The sequence below is a fragment of the Syngnathus scovelli genome, unplaced genomic scaffold, assembly GCF_024217435.2.
Source record: "Syngnathus scovelli strain Florida unplaced genomic scaffold, RoL_Ssco_1.2 HiC_scaffold_32, whole genome shotgun sequence".
In the NCBI taxonomy this organism is placed as follows: domain Eukaryota; kingdom Metazoa; phylum Chordata; class Actinopteri; order Syngnathiformes; family Syngnathidae; genus Syngnathus; species Syngnathus scovelli.
Genome location: NW_026061412.1, coordinates 620,000 through 637,046, shown reverse-complemented (window position 1 = coordinate 637,046; position 17,047 = coordinate 620,000). Strand labels below are relative to the sequence as shown.

At 47.7% G+C, this 17,047-nt stretch overlaps 1 pseudogene; it reads right to left on the bottom strand.

The window, feature by feature from the left end:
• Positions 1-4,614: 4,614 nt before the first annotated feature.
• LOC125966162 (U2 spliceosomal RNA) lies at positions 4,615-4,822 on the bottom strand (annotated as a pseudogene).
• Between the last annotated feature and the right edge of the window lie 12,225 nt (positions 4,823-17,047).

The following is a 17,047-nucleotide window of genomic DNA, read 5'->3' as shown; positions in this document are numbered from 1 at the left end:
CCGTGGAGAGGAACAATAAGAGTATATCTCAATTTGTTGATGCTCTGCGAAAGAATATCAATATTGCAACGGATAGCCGCCTATATCATACTCCGTGCAACAATCATACGTTCACATAATTTATACCGGCACGTGTGAACATGTTCACATAAACAGAGAAATTATGCCGAGTGCAGACAGACAATCACGTTTAAAACCTCGTTTATCATCCATCCATTTATCCATCCTATTCCGCTTATCCGGGTTGGGTCGAGGGGGAGACAGCTTTAGGAGGGACTCCCAGGCTTCCCTCTCCCCAGCCACTTCATCCAACTCAACCCGGGGAATCCCAAGGCGTTCCCAGGCCAGCCGAGAGACATAGTCTTTCCAGCACGTCCTGGATCGCCCGCGAGGTCTCCTACCGGTGGGACATGTCCGGAACACTTCCAAAGGGAGGCGTCCAGGAGGCATCCTGATGAGATGCCTGAGCCACCTCATCTGGCTCCTCTCACCGTAGAAGAGCAGCGGCTCTACTCCGAGTCCCTCCCGGATGACCAAGCTTCTCAAGGGAGAGCCCGGACACCCTGCAGAGGAAACTCATTTCGGCCGCTTGTATTCTGGATCTCGTTCTTTCGGTCACGACCCAAAGCTCGTGACCATAGTTGAGGGTAGGAGCGTAGATCGACCGGTAAATTGAGAGCTTTGCCTTTTGTCTCAGCTCTCTCTTCACCACGACGGATTAGTACAGAGTTCGCATTACTGCCGACGCTGCACCAAACCGCCTGTCGATCTCGCGCTCCATCCTGCTCTCACTCGTGAACAAGACCCAAAGATACTTGAACTCCTCCACTTGGGGCAGGATCTCATCCCCGATCCGGAGAGGGCATCCCACCCTTTTCCGACCGAGGACCATGGCCTCGGATTTGGAGGTGCTGACCCTCATCCCGACCACTTCACACTCGGCTGCGAACCACCCCAGTGAGAGCTGGAGATCACGGCTTGAAGAAGCCAACAGCACCACGTCATCTGCAAAAAGCAGAGACGCAATGCTGAGGTCCCAGAACTGGACCCCCTCAACGCCTTGGCTGCGTGTAGAAATTCTGTCCATAACCATTATGAACAGAATCGGTGACAAAGGGCAGCCTTGGCAGAGTCCAGCCCTCACTGGGAAAGAATCTGACTTACTGCCAGAAATGCGGACCAAACTCTGGTATTGGTGATACAGGGACCAAACCGCCCTTATCAGTTGGCTCAGCACCCCGTACTCCCGAAGCACCCTCCACAAAACTTCCCGAAGGACACGATTGAAACCCTTCTCCAAGTCCACAAAACACATGTGGACAGGTTGGGCGAACTCCCATGCCCCCTCGAGGATCCTGCCCAGGGTGTAGAGCTGGTCCACTGTTCCATGGCCAGGACAAAAGCCACACTGCTCCTCCTTAATCCGAGGTTCGACCTCCCGACAGACCATCATCTCCAGCACCCCTGAATAGACCTTACCAGGGAGGCTGAGGAGTGTGATTCCCCTATAGTTGGAACACAACCTCCGGTCTCCCGTCTTAAAGAGGGGAACCACCACCCCAGTCTGCCAATCCAGAGGCACCGTCCCCGATGTCCACGCAATGCTGTAGAGGCGTGTCAGCCATGATAGTCCCACAACATCCAGAGCCTTTAAAAACTCTGGGCGGATCTCATCCACCCCCGGGGCCATGCCCCAGAGGACTTTTTTGATTACCTCAGTGAGTTCGACCCCAGAGATTGGAGAGTCCACCTCAGAGTCTCCAGGCCCTGTTTCCACAATGGAAGGCGTGTCGGTGGAATTGAGGAGGTCTTCAAAGTACTCTCCCCACCGACTCACGACGTCCCGTGTCGAGGTCAGCAGCACGTCATCTCCAGTGTAAACAGTGTTGACGGTGCACTGGTTCCCCCTCCTGAGACGCCGGATGGTGGACCAGAATTTCCTCGAAGCCATCCGGAAGTCATTCTCCATGGCCTCGCCAAACTCCTCCCACGCCCAGCTCGGGCTCCTTTTCAGTCAGAGAGGCGATATTCCATGTCCCAAGAGTCAGCTTCTGCAGCCAGGGATCGGTCCGCCAAGGTCCCTGCCTTTTTCCGCCGCCCATTTTGCACTGCACCCGACCCCTTTGGCCCCTCCGGCAGGTGGTGAGCCCATGGGAAGGGGGACCCATGTTTCCTTTTCGGGCTGTGCCCAGCCGGGCCCCGTGGGCGAAGGCCTGGCCACCAGACGCTCGCCTTCGAGCCCCACCTCCACGCCTGGCTCCAGATGTGGGGCCCGGTGACCCGCGTCCGGGCGAGGGAAAACAAAATCCATTTATGTTTTTCTTCATAAGGGGCTTGTGAGAGCCGTGCTTTGTCTGGCCCTTCACCTAGGATCCGTTTGCCATGGATGACCCTACCAGGGGCATGAAGCCCCAGACAAGATGGCTGCTAGGATCATTGGGGCGTGCAAACCCCTCCTCCACGGTAAAGTGATGACTAACGAAGGGGCTTCGTTTATCAATGCAGTTTAACTTCTGGTGGGACCCATTTGAATTGGCACATGCCAGTCTATTGTAATTTGGCAAAAAATATTGTTTTTAAATAAAAAACAATAACCAACCCTGTCAATTGCACAAGCACTCCTCTTTACTGTTCACAAGCACAATCACAAGTACAAGTCGTCTTCATCCATAAGCACATGAGTCTTTCCTTGTTAAAACACAGCAGCCCTACAAAAAATGTTCCATCAACTTTTAGTGTCTTAATAGACAATGATGGTATTTATTTAAATATTGAAACAAAATATCTACCTCCTTCAATGTTACACGTGAATGCACATACAGAGAGAAGTTTTATTCATTTTGATAAGGCTACATGAAGCAAAATATAAAGGTGAATACACACTGTTTTCGTGCACCATTTTAGCCCAATTCCATCATTTCCTTGTCTGTCTGTGCCTCCTTACCAGCAAATTTCTGGAAGTCCACATGGCGTCTTTGATGGCAGCAAAAGTGAGCCACTGCAAAGTCTTCTTGCTTGATTTTCAACGGGCTCACCCCATAGAGTACAAGGTTCAAGATTCAAGATTCAAGAGTTTTTTATTCGCCATGTTTGAGCGTGCCAAACAAGGAATTTGACTTCGGTAAATCACAGCCTCTGTTCAACATTTAGGTGACTAACAACAACATGTGAAAAATGAAAGATATTCTCAAACATCCCCTGATCTTAAACTGATCTTAAACTCCCAAGAGGGCAAGGAAAAACTCATAACTCCAGCTAGGGGAAATGAGAAACCTTGAGAAGAGACCACAGATGGGAGGGTCCCTCTTCGAGGATGACCAGGCTGCAATGGATGCAGAGAGGACACATAGTACAAACAGTGTAAACAAAAAAGGTGTGGAAAGCGGGATGTTATTGCACAGTAATGACTCTGAGACTCTAAGAGTGGTGTGAGTTCATCAGAGCGACAGCCTGGGGGAAGAAGCTGTCTCTGTGTCTGCTGGTTTTAGTGTACAGAGCTCTATAACGGCGTCCGGAGGGGAGTAGTTCAAACAGGCTGCAACCTGGGTGCGAAGGGTCTGTTGAGATGTTGATGTCTGCATTCAACACTTCCCTTGCCGGGAACTGCAGGTCGCCCACAGGTATACGGCAGCCATGAACTACCTGAGCAGGTGCCACACTGACTCCTGGGCGCCACAGCCAGGTCGGGGGCACGTTGAGAGCGCTGATATGCCCCGGGAGTGCATAACGGACCTGACTGGGAGGCCATCATGGGCCACCATCCACGACAGGTCCCAACAAGTTTGTTTCGAGAGGGCGGGGTGGTTGACGTTGTGCCAAACTGTTGTGGGCTCGCCGAATGCGGGTCCGAGCACTGGACAAACCACTTCCCGCTGTACGACAGAGATCATAGATCTGTGACTTGTTAAAATGTCACTATTTTCTTGCTCTAATTTAAAGTTCTTCAAAAACTTTTTGGTGAAGAAATAAGAAGGTGGCGCGTTAAAAGACACAGGAATTCATTGGTCGATGGGTATTAGCTTTAGTTTCCGGAGGTATGTGTCACGTCTCGCCCTGCTCCACTATGTGTCTGTCTTGGTTTCTGTCTGTGTGCTCGCCCCTCCCCTCCTGTGTGCCCATGATCAGTGTGATTGTTCCCACCTGCCTCTCGTTACCTGTCGTGTATAAAAGTCCTGTCTGCCCCTCTCTCCCTGTCGGATCATTGGTTTTGGTCATTGGTTTTGGTCATTGGTTTTGGTTCCTGTCGTTCGGTGTGTCGTCCTGTCTTGGTGCCGTCATGTCCTGCTGTCTTCTTGTTCCACGTCCCGGTCAGTCAGTCAAGTTATTGTTTAAGTCATGTCAGTTTACCGAGTCTGTATTTTGAGTTGCTTCAATAAACCCTGGTCCGAGCTGCACTTGGTCGTCCTGCTCCATGCTCCACCACCCAACCGTGACAGTATGAGCCCATCCAGAATCGTGTCATTGCTTGGCTTTTCGATGCATTTGGTGTAACGAGCGCGCTTCGCAGGTGCAGGGCAACATATCTGCTTCCGAGGAAGAGTTTTAAGTTCGGGACTCCTTCTCCTCTATTTTTTTTTCTTTTTCTTCATGGTGTCCCTCTTCAGTCCCTCTGACTTGGATTTCCAGGTGAAGTAAAAAATGGCTCGGTCCAATTCTAAAAGCAACTTACTTGCTGGGATGAAAACAGAACTGATTAGTAAAAGCAAGGGTAAAATCACCACTTTTATGGTTAAAATTCTCTCTTCTACGGTCAGCTCTCTTAATCCCCCAAACCCAAGAACAGATACTACACTTTATCTTAGCCAAAAGGCAGAGAAGCGATGGAGTATGCGAGTGAGGGACTCGCTTACAGGCTTCCCCGTCTACCCATTCTCACCAACGGTTTGTTAGAATAGGCCTCTTTGGCACATGTGATTAGCTAGGGAGCTTGAGCTATGCCATTATATCGCTGTAACACTTCTCTTGCTTTATTAGCTTTCTCTACTCTATGAAACCCTTTGCACATATGTAGAAGTCGCTCTCGGTTAAGATGACAAGGTCACACATTATCACACAGGCTAGGCAGTCGCCTCCTTGCAGGAAGGCGGCCAGAGTAGTATAAGAGCAGGAACCTTGGCGCTGGGAGAGGAACCTTCTTCTGCATCTCGCAGAAAGGGCTCCACAGCTGTGCATCAATCATTTTGGCATACATTAAATAGTTAAACTGTGAAGGCTTTCTCTTGGTAATTACTGTTAGCATATCGAGCATTAAAGATAAAGAACTGGGAACAAACCTAACAGGTTACAGTACGGAACAGAGTGCTGCTCTAATGGGCACTAAAAAATCGGCAAACTTGTCTGATGACTTATTTGTTCACTCTTCTTCATCCGCAGTAATGCATGTAGTAGTTCACGAGGCATATATGTGTCCCCTTTGACCAGTCTCTATCCAAATACACAGTGTAGATACCTATTAAAATGGTAGACCCGATGAACATGAAAGGCAAATGAGAATTTGCCAAGAACTTTCCAGGGTCATCATATGTACAACGGCTGCGCCAAAAGGAGTCAGGCCAGAAGAATACAGCGGAACTAACACAAGATTTGAACGCACGCCTTAGTAGAGACTGAGAGCCTAAATCCAGCGCTTCAGCGACACTACCTACCAACTGCAGTTTCAACATTGAATTTTGTTGACATTTCTAATAAAATGTGAAAGTGGATAAAAAGTTGGTTTCTCCACCAGCATCCAGGTTAGTGCTGCCCGACTGAGCTTTGTTCATAATGTAATGAGTGACAGTCAGAATCCAGTTACGAGTTGGAACCGAATGCTTGTTAGCCGATTAGAGGACTTGATGAATTGCTAGCACTGAGCAGCAGAGTGGCGCAGCGGGAGCGTGCTGGGCCCATAACCCAGAGGTGGATAGATCAAAACCATCCTCTGCTGTTTGTCTGGTTTGGACCTTCTTTCAAGTCATGCTTTTGAGAAAAAATGTCGTGCGCATTATCTTTTCCACACGTTGGTTGTGCTGCACCTGGAGGCAGGGCTCGAAGGCGAGCGTCTGGTGGCCGGGCCTTCGCCCATGGGGCCCGGCCGGGCACAACCAGAAAAGGAAACGTTGGTCCCCCTTCCCATGGGCTCACCACCTGTGCGAGGGGCCAAAGGGGTCGAGTGCAGTGTGAGCTGGGCGGTGGCCAAAGGCAGGGACCTTGGCGGTCTGATCCCCGGCTGCAGAAGCTAGCTCTTGGGACATGGAATATCACCTCTCTGGCTGGAAAGGAGCCCGAGCTGGTGTGCGAGGCAGAAAAATTCTGACTAGATATAGTCGGACTAGCCTCCACGCACAGTTTGGGTTCCGGTAGAAGCCCTCTCGAGAGGGGCTAGACTCTCTTCCACTCTGGAGTTGCCCACGGTGAGATGTGTCGAGCAGATGTGGTGGGTATACTTATTGCCCCCCCGGCTGGGCGTCTGCACATTGGGGTTCACCCCGGTGAACGAGAGGGTAGCTTCCCTCCGCCTTCAGGTGGGGGGACGGGTCCTGACTGTTGTTTGTGTCTATGCCCACCCTTCTTGGAGTCCCTGGAGGAAGTGCTGGAGAGCGCTCCTTCTGGGGACTCCATCGTTCTACTGGGTGACTTCAATGCTCACGTGGGCAATGGCACCAGGACTTTGTAGTTGTGTCATCAGATTTTCGGCCGCATGTTTTGGACACTCGGGAGAAAAGAGGGGCGGAGCTGTCAACTGATCACCACCTGTTGGTGGGTTGGCTCCGATGGTGGGGGAAGATGCTGGTCCGACCTGGAAGACCCAAACACTCTGTGAGGGTCTGCTGGGAACGTCTGGCAGAATCTCCTGTCAGGAAGAGCTTCAACTCCCACCTCCGGCAGAGCTTTTCCCACGTCCCGGGGGAGGCGGGGGTCATTGAATTTATATAACTCGACCTCTACGTTTTAAGCTTGATGAGCCAAAATATCAGATCTTGCTCTTGTTTCCTACCGTTTTAGCCTATTTGTTTTATCCAAATCTGTTCAATCTCTGATTATAATCTGTAGCCCTACGTATTTTTCAAATTTTGATTTATTTATTTATCAAATCTCCTCAGTTCTGTCAAACTCAGTGCACAATGAACCTCCCTTCCACTTTGAACCAAGCTTCACCAAATTTGGGAACGCCGTAGCAAGGAGTGCGATTTGGTTGTCGGACACTCCAAGTCCATATCTTTTTGCCGCACTTCACCCTCTCAAGTTGGTGTTCTTTTGTTGTTGCTTCAGAGCGACCCCATCCATCACTCTTGAATGAGTCCATTGTTCAAATGAGTCAATTTTCATCATTGTGAGTTCCTCCACTTTTCACTGTCTTTTCTCGTCCCCGAGGATGTTGTCTGTCCTCCGGAGTGTACTTGTCCTCCTCCAAGCACAACAGCAGTCTTTTCTTGTCCTTCGCCAAAGGTCAAAGGTGCTTCAGAGCCAGGCACCATTTTGTAGTTGTTCACGGCTGCAGGCGAAGTCTCGGATTGGGTTTCAGGGACTCTGACACTGAGAATGACAGGCTGGGACATCAAACTTGTAAGACTATTTCCAAATGTAGCTGCTTCCATCAATTTGCTGGTAACGTTTATTTACCAAACTTCAAATTCTCCTAATAACAGCGGTCTCGGTTTTATATCGTAAATCCTGCAACTCATCCTATTTTTGAGCTACATTTTATCTATAGTTCCAATTTAATCGGACAGTATGTTGTCTTCAGTATCATTATTGAAAATCAACTCATCGAGGTCTGCTTTCCACATCAAGCCCTGATCTATATGTCTTGACCTCTCACATGTTATTGTCATGCTTGCTCAAAAATGTGACTTAGAGTATGGTGCTGTGAATTCTCAATCTCCCCAATGAAATTGGATCCCACCTCGTAGTTCTTATCGTTCTCATGTTCCTGTTAGCCTGCAATTGTCCAAATCAAAAATGTTTTCTTTTAACTGTCTTTCTTTTGAACCTCTAAATCTCTCGTGTTGCTAACCTATCTACACCAGAACAAAAAAATTACCACAATATAACACCAAATGTATTCGAAAATTCATTGTCATAACGTGTTGTATTATTACTATCTTCCACTATCTGTCCTACTCACTCCCCCCTTTTTGAGGCTTGGCAACGCCCATGCCTCACACCTTGACAAACTTTTTGGGAGAATGCGTTCTTTACTACATACGATTCCATCATCATTTAAGTTGACTTTCTTTCCAAAACGCTTCTCAATTTCTCAGTTCACACATCTTCTGCATGTGTTACTGGTTCTCCAGTTTTTTTTCTTCTAGTTAATTATCAATCCAAAAGTTACGTGTTTCTTTCTAACATTCAACCTGCTCAAAATCATTCTTTCATCAAAGTCGCTCTACTAATTTTCCATAGTAGTCGCCAACGACTTCAACCATTCAACCTTTTCATTCAGGCAATCATTCATCAATGCTCATCATATGTATCTCACACAGTCTCCAAAAAGGAGTCTTCCTATCACATTGGTCCCAATTCATCCAAGCTCACCACACAACATTCATATATCATTTTCAACTCAGGTTTCCTGGTAGAACAATCCACCAATTCAAAAAAACTTAACTAAAACAAACAATTGGCAAATTAATCTGAATTTCTTTTCTTTGTTTTTAAATTTGAAGAACTCAATCTCTCAGATTTAGCTTGCATTTAAAAGTTTGCATAATCTTATAACACAACCAATCAATTATTCCTATTAAATGTAGCATTGCAAAATCTTAAATTCACAATTTAGCTTCTCCCAATTCCTGAAAGCATGTTCTGTTGTTTTGTTAACTCCGAATTTCTCATGAGGGCTTGACACTAACATGCACTAGTGTGGATTAGTTTCTGTTCGCAAACAGATTTCTCTCTTTTTCTTTCATTTTTATCTGTCAAAATTGTTTCTGTTCTGCGGTGTAAATTGAATAGACCACAGTCTAGCAAATTTTTTTATACTAAAACTTTAGCCAATGTTCATCATTTTAACATATACGCACACACATGCACAGCTCTCGCATGCAAAAGGTAGTTCCCAGCACCAATGATTCGTCACAGGCTGGCCATTTCCTGTGGTCGATCATGAGCTGGTCCCTCCCATGCACACGAGGACAGCACATTCTACTTTTATTTATTTATCTTCTAGAAGCAAGTTGCATTTCTTTACCACTTGATTTGCATATTTTAACTTCAGTGTAACACAATTTGATCCCTATTCATTTGTAATTGGGCCTACAAACAGCATTGTCATACTTCTTGTGTGGACAGGGGCTCTAACAATCTAAAACGATTTTTGATAACCTGACAATGACATGTTTTGCTGTCATATGGGAGAGGTTTCAGATCTTTTAAATTTCGATACATGATTTGCATAGGACCGGAAACTCCTCTTGCCCCTTGCTTGAGCCGCGGCTTGAGCTGCGGCCTTGCACCTGCTCACAGGGGCCTTATTGTCTCCTGGTCTGACAAACACTTGTGACCGCATCAGTTTTCATCTTTCTAGCTTTTGTCTCTTGAATTCGTTCTCATCTCTTTGTGAAGATTTCAACCACACTCTAGCACTTCTACCACTTCAGCATGTATTCCATACAATTAAGAAATCTACTTGCCATGAACTTCTCGTTTTAAAGAAGAGCAGAGCAAGAGATTTACCGTTCTTTTTTCCCATCTTAATTTCAGTAGTTTAAGGTTTTACATTTTTTTTTCAATTTTTTTTCTTTGAGGATCCTCAATGCAGGTTTAAATTGACCTTTCGACAGATTACTAGCCTGTTTTATTGCCGTGGATCAACGCTAGAACTGCTTCTTAGTCAATTTATCCTACCAGTCACACACTCAATCACGCAAGTTATCCCTGCCTACGCGAAGTCCTCCTTTTAAAAAAAAAAAAGGAGCTGCTTCATCCAGTGAGGGGACTCTACAACACCCCCCACCTTCCCTGGGAACTAAAGACAAAAGTCCTTGTCCCCAGCCCTGCCAACGCGAAGTCCTCCTTTTTTTTTAAAAAAAGGAGCTGCTTCACCCAGTGAGGGGACTCTACAACACCCCCCACCTTCCCTGGGAACTAAAGACAAAAGTCCTTGTCCCCAGCCCTGCCAACGCGAGGTTGTACTCCCTAGAACAGTGGTCGTCAAATAATGATTCACGGAGGTACTGAGATTTTAAAACAGTTTGAGAACCACTGCTCCAAAAGAGACACCTCATCCAGAGGGGGACTCTACAACACCCCCTCCTTCCACAAAACTTATTCCTGTGCACTTCTTCCTTTTTACGCGTTTCACAAGCAACAACACAATCACACAACTTCAGGCCTTTAACTTACTTGTCCCCTGGTTCGTTGCACTGCCGGGTCCCGTCAATCCACCTCTGTCAGACGAAGGCAGACCTAAGATGCTGGCCCAGCGAAGAATTCTCTTCCCAGGACTTTCTCTTCCAGGTCCTCCTAATGGACGCTGGCTTGTCGACAATGCAGCACGTCCTCCTTCGCCGGTCAGATGGTGGGTATGAGGATCCCGGGTTTCGGCACCAAAACTTATTTTGCAAGAACCACACAGGAGACAAGGCAAGTTATTTTAGACACCTGCAGGTGGAGAGATCACTCGCTTCAGGAATGAAATCTGCCCTCCTTCCTGCACGTGGATATTTATTAAGAGAAACAGAGTGGGGGTATGGGTAGGCTGGCTAAAGCCCTTGTCCTCTAGTCTAAACATGTCAGGGGATGTTTTACGACCTTGAGATAAGGAGGACAAGGTAAGGTATTTATTACCTGTTGCATTCCAACATAATCCTACGATAAAGATAACCTGGAAAACCCTAACACTAGTGCTGTGTTGCATTGGTGTGTGCATGAGGAGGCGGAGCTTCGCTACCGCCAGCTGACGCAAGAATATCAAGCGCTGCAACGAGCCTACGCGCTTCTCGCCCAGACCAGCGGAGGGGACTACGACGCCGAGAAGGAGATCAAGGTGGCGCCCCTTCCCGCAACCCCCGGCCGGGTCGCAGCCTCCCCGTTCTCACCCAGCCTCGGGTGTTCTCTGGTCTGAAAGGAGGAGGAGGAGCCTCCCTCCTCCTCCTTTCAGACCAGAGAAAAGCTGATGGTAGAAATGGGTCACTATCAAAGCAGAGTAGCAGATCTGGAGTCAGCGCTGAAGCAACAAGGACAGGTAAGCTCATCAATGAGCACACCTTTTTCTCAGACAAAATAGCTACATTCTTCAGTCACTCATTCGTCTGGCATTACTGGACCAACCCCCCCCTGAACGTGGCTGGGAAAATGCGGAGAAAAGCAAATGTCATTTTCCAGTCAAACAAAGAATTTGTAGATGAAAATGACACAACATTCCAAAGCTGTCCACGCGTTTGTCTCTTCGAGAATGTCAAGTGGGTGGAGGAGAAGCAGCTGCTGCGTCAGAGCAATCAGCAGTTGGCCGAAAAGGTGACGGAAAGAAAGGCGCTGGGCGGAGTCGCTTGGCGTCACACCCGTCGGGAAGCCCCGCAGATGAGGTCTGACTGTCTTTTCAGGTCAGGCGGATGGAGGCGGAAGAAGCGCGTCTGAAAGAGCACATCCAGGATATCCGAGACCAAAACGAACTGCTTGAGTTCCGCATCCTGGAGCTGGAGGTGGGAAGACTCGCACAAGCGTGTTGAGGCCAGAGATGTGACAGACGGACGGACGGACGGATGCATGCCTCTGCCTTTCAGGAGAGGGAATGGCGCTCCCCCGTCTTGAAGTTTCTGCAAGTCCGTTTCCCAGACAGCCTCAGCCCTTTGCAGATCTACTGCGAGGCCGAAGGCGTGAGCGTACGTAAGGCGTCCCTCGCAACCCTAACCTTAACCCGAGGTCCCAGAACACCTTACATTGCTCCTTGCGCCTTTCCCCCGGACATCGTCATCAGTGATCTGATGAAGAAGCTGGACATCCTGGGCGATAACGCCGTAAGTGTATGTCGAACTCCTTATGTTCGCACTCCACGAGACTCGGCGGCTCAAATGTGACTTTTGGAAGGCTTTGCGCTGAAAGAAGCTTGTTGACGCTGTGCCTTTGGGCTCTTGCAGAATCTCACCAACGAGGAGCAGGTGGTCGTGATTCACGCCAGGACCCTTCTCACCCTAGCCGAGAAGGTAACGGGCACGTCCACGCACGCTCTCGCATTCTGCTTATGTGACAGCAGCCTTTCCTCAGTGGTTAGAATACATCAAAGTGACCAAGTCAGCACTTCAACAGTAGATGTTGGACATTGAAAGTGAGAAGGTAGACAGACACGCGACATCAGCCAAGGGGAACTCCGGCAATGTGCCCCAACAATTCTGACCTTGAGCTGTGCTAGGATATGTTCTGTAAGCAGAAGGGCTACCTGGATGAAGAGTTGGACTTCAGGAAGCGTTCCATGGACCAGGCTCATAAGGTAAGCCGCCCTCAAATCTCCCGCCGGACCACTGATGGACGAGGATTGCGGCCCAGAGGATCCTGGAGCTGGAGGCCATATTGTACGAGGCGCTACCGCAGCGGGACTGGCCCGCCACGGACGGCGAAAAAGCCAGCCACGCTGGCGTGAATGACGTGCTGACGCCGGATCAGAGAGAAGAGCTTAGGAGCGCCGTGGACCAATGGAAGCGAGCCCTGATGTGCGAGTTAAGGGAGCGCGACGCTTGCATCCTCCAAGAGAGAATGGATCTGCTGCACAGCGCGCAACAGGTAAGGGCCCAAAGCCAGCCCGGCACTTACTTGCACGCTTACTGGCTTTTGAAGGCCGCTTTCCATTTCTCCGTCCTAGAGGAACAAAGAGCTGAAAGAATTCATCGAAGCTCAGAAGAGACAAATCAAACAATTGGAGGAGAAGTTTCTGTTTCTCTTTCTATTCTTCTCCTTGGCCTTCATTCTGTGGCCCTAACACCAGCTGGTGAGTGAGCTCCAGCGGCACCGCACTCGACACTTCCGATACACCGCCAGCCGGTCTCAGACGTTGGCAGACGCTCCGATGCCGACGTATACCCCCCGCCACAGTGACAGAGGCACCGCGTCACACCGGCGCTCATCCAATCAGAAGGCAGGAAAGGCAAATTCACATGCAGGGCACTCTTGAACCAGAAGAGAGCGCCACAAAAAACGGTTGTTGCCCCAAACGCGCACTAAAAAGGGTCAGAATAACAAGAGTCCCACCGGCCAGCCGGGGCCACCCGTCCATCCATTTCTTCAGGGGGGAAAAAAATTGGAGTCACCGGTGAGTACATTTTGCATTTAGCTCTGCTTTTCTGCTTCTGTCTTCAAGTGTGTGGCATCCTGCGACCAAAGATTCAGCCAACCCCAAAGCGGTTGACCTCAACGTCCCACCACCATGCCGACCAGAGCAGGTGACGTGATGCTTTGGACATCCTTCCGTCTCAGATGCCCAAAAGTACTCTTTGCCACATCTGCGGCAATACGGTGTCTTTTCAAAGGTGCAAATAAATCCAGCGTGGGCGGAACACGCACTGTTAGAGATTTGCTCACTCCAACTTATTTTGCAAGAACCAAACAGAAGACAAGCAAGTTCTTTTAGACACCTGCAGGTGGAGAGTCCATTCGTCGCTGTCTGAACAGCGATTATCGAATGAAGTCTAAAAATCTCCTCCCTGCAAGGGCATATTTATTAGGAGGAACAGAGTGGGGGTGAGTGGACAGGTTTGGTGAACCCCCGGGCTCTGATAAGATCAGAGCAGGGGGTGTTTTACACTGTTGTGGGAAACAGAACAACTTTGATTGCTTCCCCTGCAGCTGGTCAATCAAGCAGAGGAAGCAACCACTTCATCTTACTCTGCATTGTGAGGGCAAGACGTGATTGATTTAATCATTACATTGTGAGGGCAAGACAAGATTGATTTAATCATTACAGTCTACATTCCAACATAATCCTACGATAAAGATAACCTGGAAAACCCTAACATCTCCCTCCTGTTTTATCATATGATTATGCCACCCCAAACAACAACGATAAGCAAGAAGAAAAAAAAAACACATATATATATATATATATATATATATATATATATATATATATATATATATATACGTATAATGAAGAAAGTAGAATGGTAAAAATAAAAACAACAAACAATGATAGCAACACTTTCCAGTGAAGATGAGGCATTACCTCAATACCCCAGATCAAACTTATTGTGTAAGCGAAAAACCTGCTGGCCAGATGTCATTAGCAGGAAAATTCTTACACGGCCCCGTTGCCACAGGCGACCAGAATGCTATCAATAAAAAAGAAAAAGAAAAACACAGAAACAGTACATCTGAGGGAAGAGCGCAAGGACAACTTTGTCTCCGACGGACCATACTTTATGGTCATCTGGAACGTTCGCACCCCAGACAGGGTCATTCAAGATTCAAGATTCAAGAGTTTTTTATTCGCCATGTTTGAGCGTGCCAAACAAGGAATTTGACTTCGGTAAATCACAGCCTCTGTTCAACATTTAGGTGACTAACAACAACACTCAGGACATGTGAAGAACGAAAGATATTCTCAAACACCCCCTGATCTTAAACTCCCAAGAAGGCAAGGAAAAACTCAAAACTCCAGCTAGGGGAAATGAGAAACCTTGAGAAGAGACCACAGATGGGAGGGTCCCTCTTCTAGGATGACCAGGCTGCAATGGATGCAGAGAGGACACATAGTACAAACAGTGTAGACAAAAAAGGTGTGGCAAGCGGGATGTTATTGCACAGTAATGACTCTGAGACTCTAAGAGTGGTGTGAGTTCATCAGAGCGACAGCCTGGGGGAAGAAGCTGTCTCTGTGTCTGCTGGTTTTAGTGTACAGAGCTCTATAACGGCGTCCGGAGGGGAGTAGTTCAAACAGGCTGCAACCTGGGTGCGAAGGGTCTGTTGAGATGTTACTTGCACGTTTCCTGGTCCTGGACAGGTACAAGTCTTGGATAGATGGGAGGTTGATTCCAATTATCTTTTCTGCAGTCCTTATTGTCCGTTGCAGTCTGTGCTTGTCTTGTTTGGAGGCCGATCCAAACCAGACAGTGATGGAGGTGCAGAGGACAGACTGGATGATGGCAGTGTAGAAGGTCTTCAGCAGCTCCCGTGGCAGGTTGAACTTCTTGAGCTGTCTCAGGAAGTACAGCCTCTGCTGGGCCTTCTTCCGGACAGAGTCTATGTGGCCGGTCCATTTCAGGTCCCGAGAGATTGTGGTTCCCAGGAACTTGAAGGTGTCTGTGGAGAGAATAGTATTACTGCGGATAGTGAGGGGTGAAAGTGGTGAAGGGCCTCGCCTGAAGTCCACTGTCATCTCCACGGTCTTGAGCGGGTTCAGGTCCAGGTGGTTTTGGCTGCACCAGTGGACCAGCCGCTCCACCTCCTGTCTGTACGCAGTCTCATCACCGTTCTGGATCAGTCCGATGAGAGTGGTGTCGTCTGCATACTTCAGGAGCTTCACGGAAGGGTCAAAGGTTGCAACTGCTCTGCGTCGAGTCCAGAAGAGTTGTGTGCTCCTGTCAGCTGATGATGTCATATCCTGTAGGTGTGGTCTGTCACCCACACTGGTGCACACACTCCTGTCCAGTTGGCGGGCAGCATCGGATAAACCTTGTGACCACAAAGCCACCAGCCCTTCTGTATGAAGTATGTTCCGTTCGATGGTGTAGCCATGTTGGTTGGAGAGCCCTGACCACCTGAAATGGCTCTCTTATCTTGACACTCATCGGTGATGTCCAGAGCTCCCATCCAGTTTCCTCCTGGAGAGCAGTCGTCGTTAATGCAGACGTGGGTCTTGTTACCTTGGATGTAACATGTGTAATTCACTCCAGCTGGTCTCTCTGTGTAGGCCACTTGTGGTATTGTTCGTCCTTTAACAGTCACATTGAGATTTGCCCAGAAGTGTTCATCATAGGCACCGTCTGCAAGTCCAGAGTGGGATGGGTCGGCATCACTGATTGTGACTGCTCGGCGTTGATATCCAACTCCTCCCATGGATGCCATACGTTTCGCTTCAGTGACATTCATTGCTCTGGCCTCCAAGCGAACTTGCGTGGAGGAAGGGGGGAGTTTCGAACACGCATAGCACGCCTCCTGTGTGTGAGCTCTCACAGTGAACCTGAGGGTTGTCCACCTGTGAGGGGGAGAGATCAGGCGGCAGTAAATTTGCATTGGACACATCTTTCAGTTTGAGCGTCCTGATTAGATAATCTGCCCAGGACTGCTCTTCATCTGTTGCTTGCAACTCTCGTAGTCAATTGTAGTGCCCATTTAACTGGCAAACAGGAGTTTTTTTTTTTTTTTTTTTTTTTTTTTGTTTGTTTTTTTTTTTTTTTTTTTTTTTTTTTTTGAAACAAGCTCTACAAAAAAAAATGTTTGTTTTGTTTTGAAAATATTTTGAATATGAATCAAATCCATATGTTGTATAAAGCTGACTGACCTGCCCCACTATCCCTCCTCTTGAGCCATGTGACGCGCACCATGGCTCAATATTGCAGCCCATTTGCATAGGTTCTTTGGTAGGGTAGGTCATTTATAGATGCCCTTCTCTAATCTTGCCCCTGTTTTGACAACTAGCTTAGCAAGTAAATGGATGGCCTCCCCGAATGGGGAGCGACTCAGCTAGCAAATGATTAGACATTTTCACTTTGTTGTAGTTTCTTTAGTTACTTTTCAATCGTTTTCTCATTGTTTATCACAAGAATCTTAGAAATTTGAATACAAATCAAAACGTATGTTTTATTTTACTCAATTGTATGATTTAGAGAATCCATATGTAGTAAAGTTTTGTAGTACTACATATGATTTCATCATCATTTAGTTTGACTTTCTTTCCAAAACGCTTCTTAATTTCTCAGTTCACACATCTTCTACATGTGTTACTGGTTCTCCATTTTTTTTCTAGTTAATTATCAATCCAAAAGTTACGTGTTTCTTTCTAACATTCAACCTGCTCAAAATCATTCTTTCATCAAAGTCGCTCTACTAATTTTCCATAGTAGTCGCCAACGACTTCAACCATTCAACCTTTCATTCAGGCAATCATTCATCAATGCTCATCATATGTATCTCA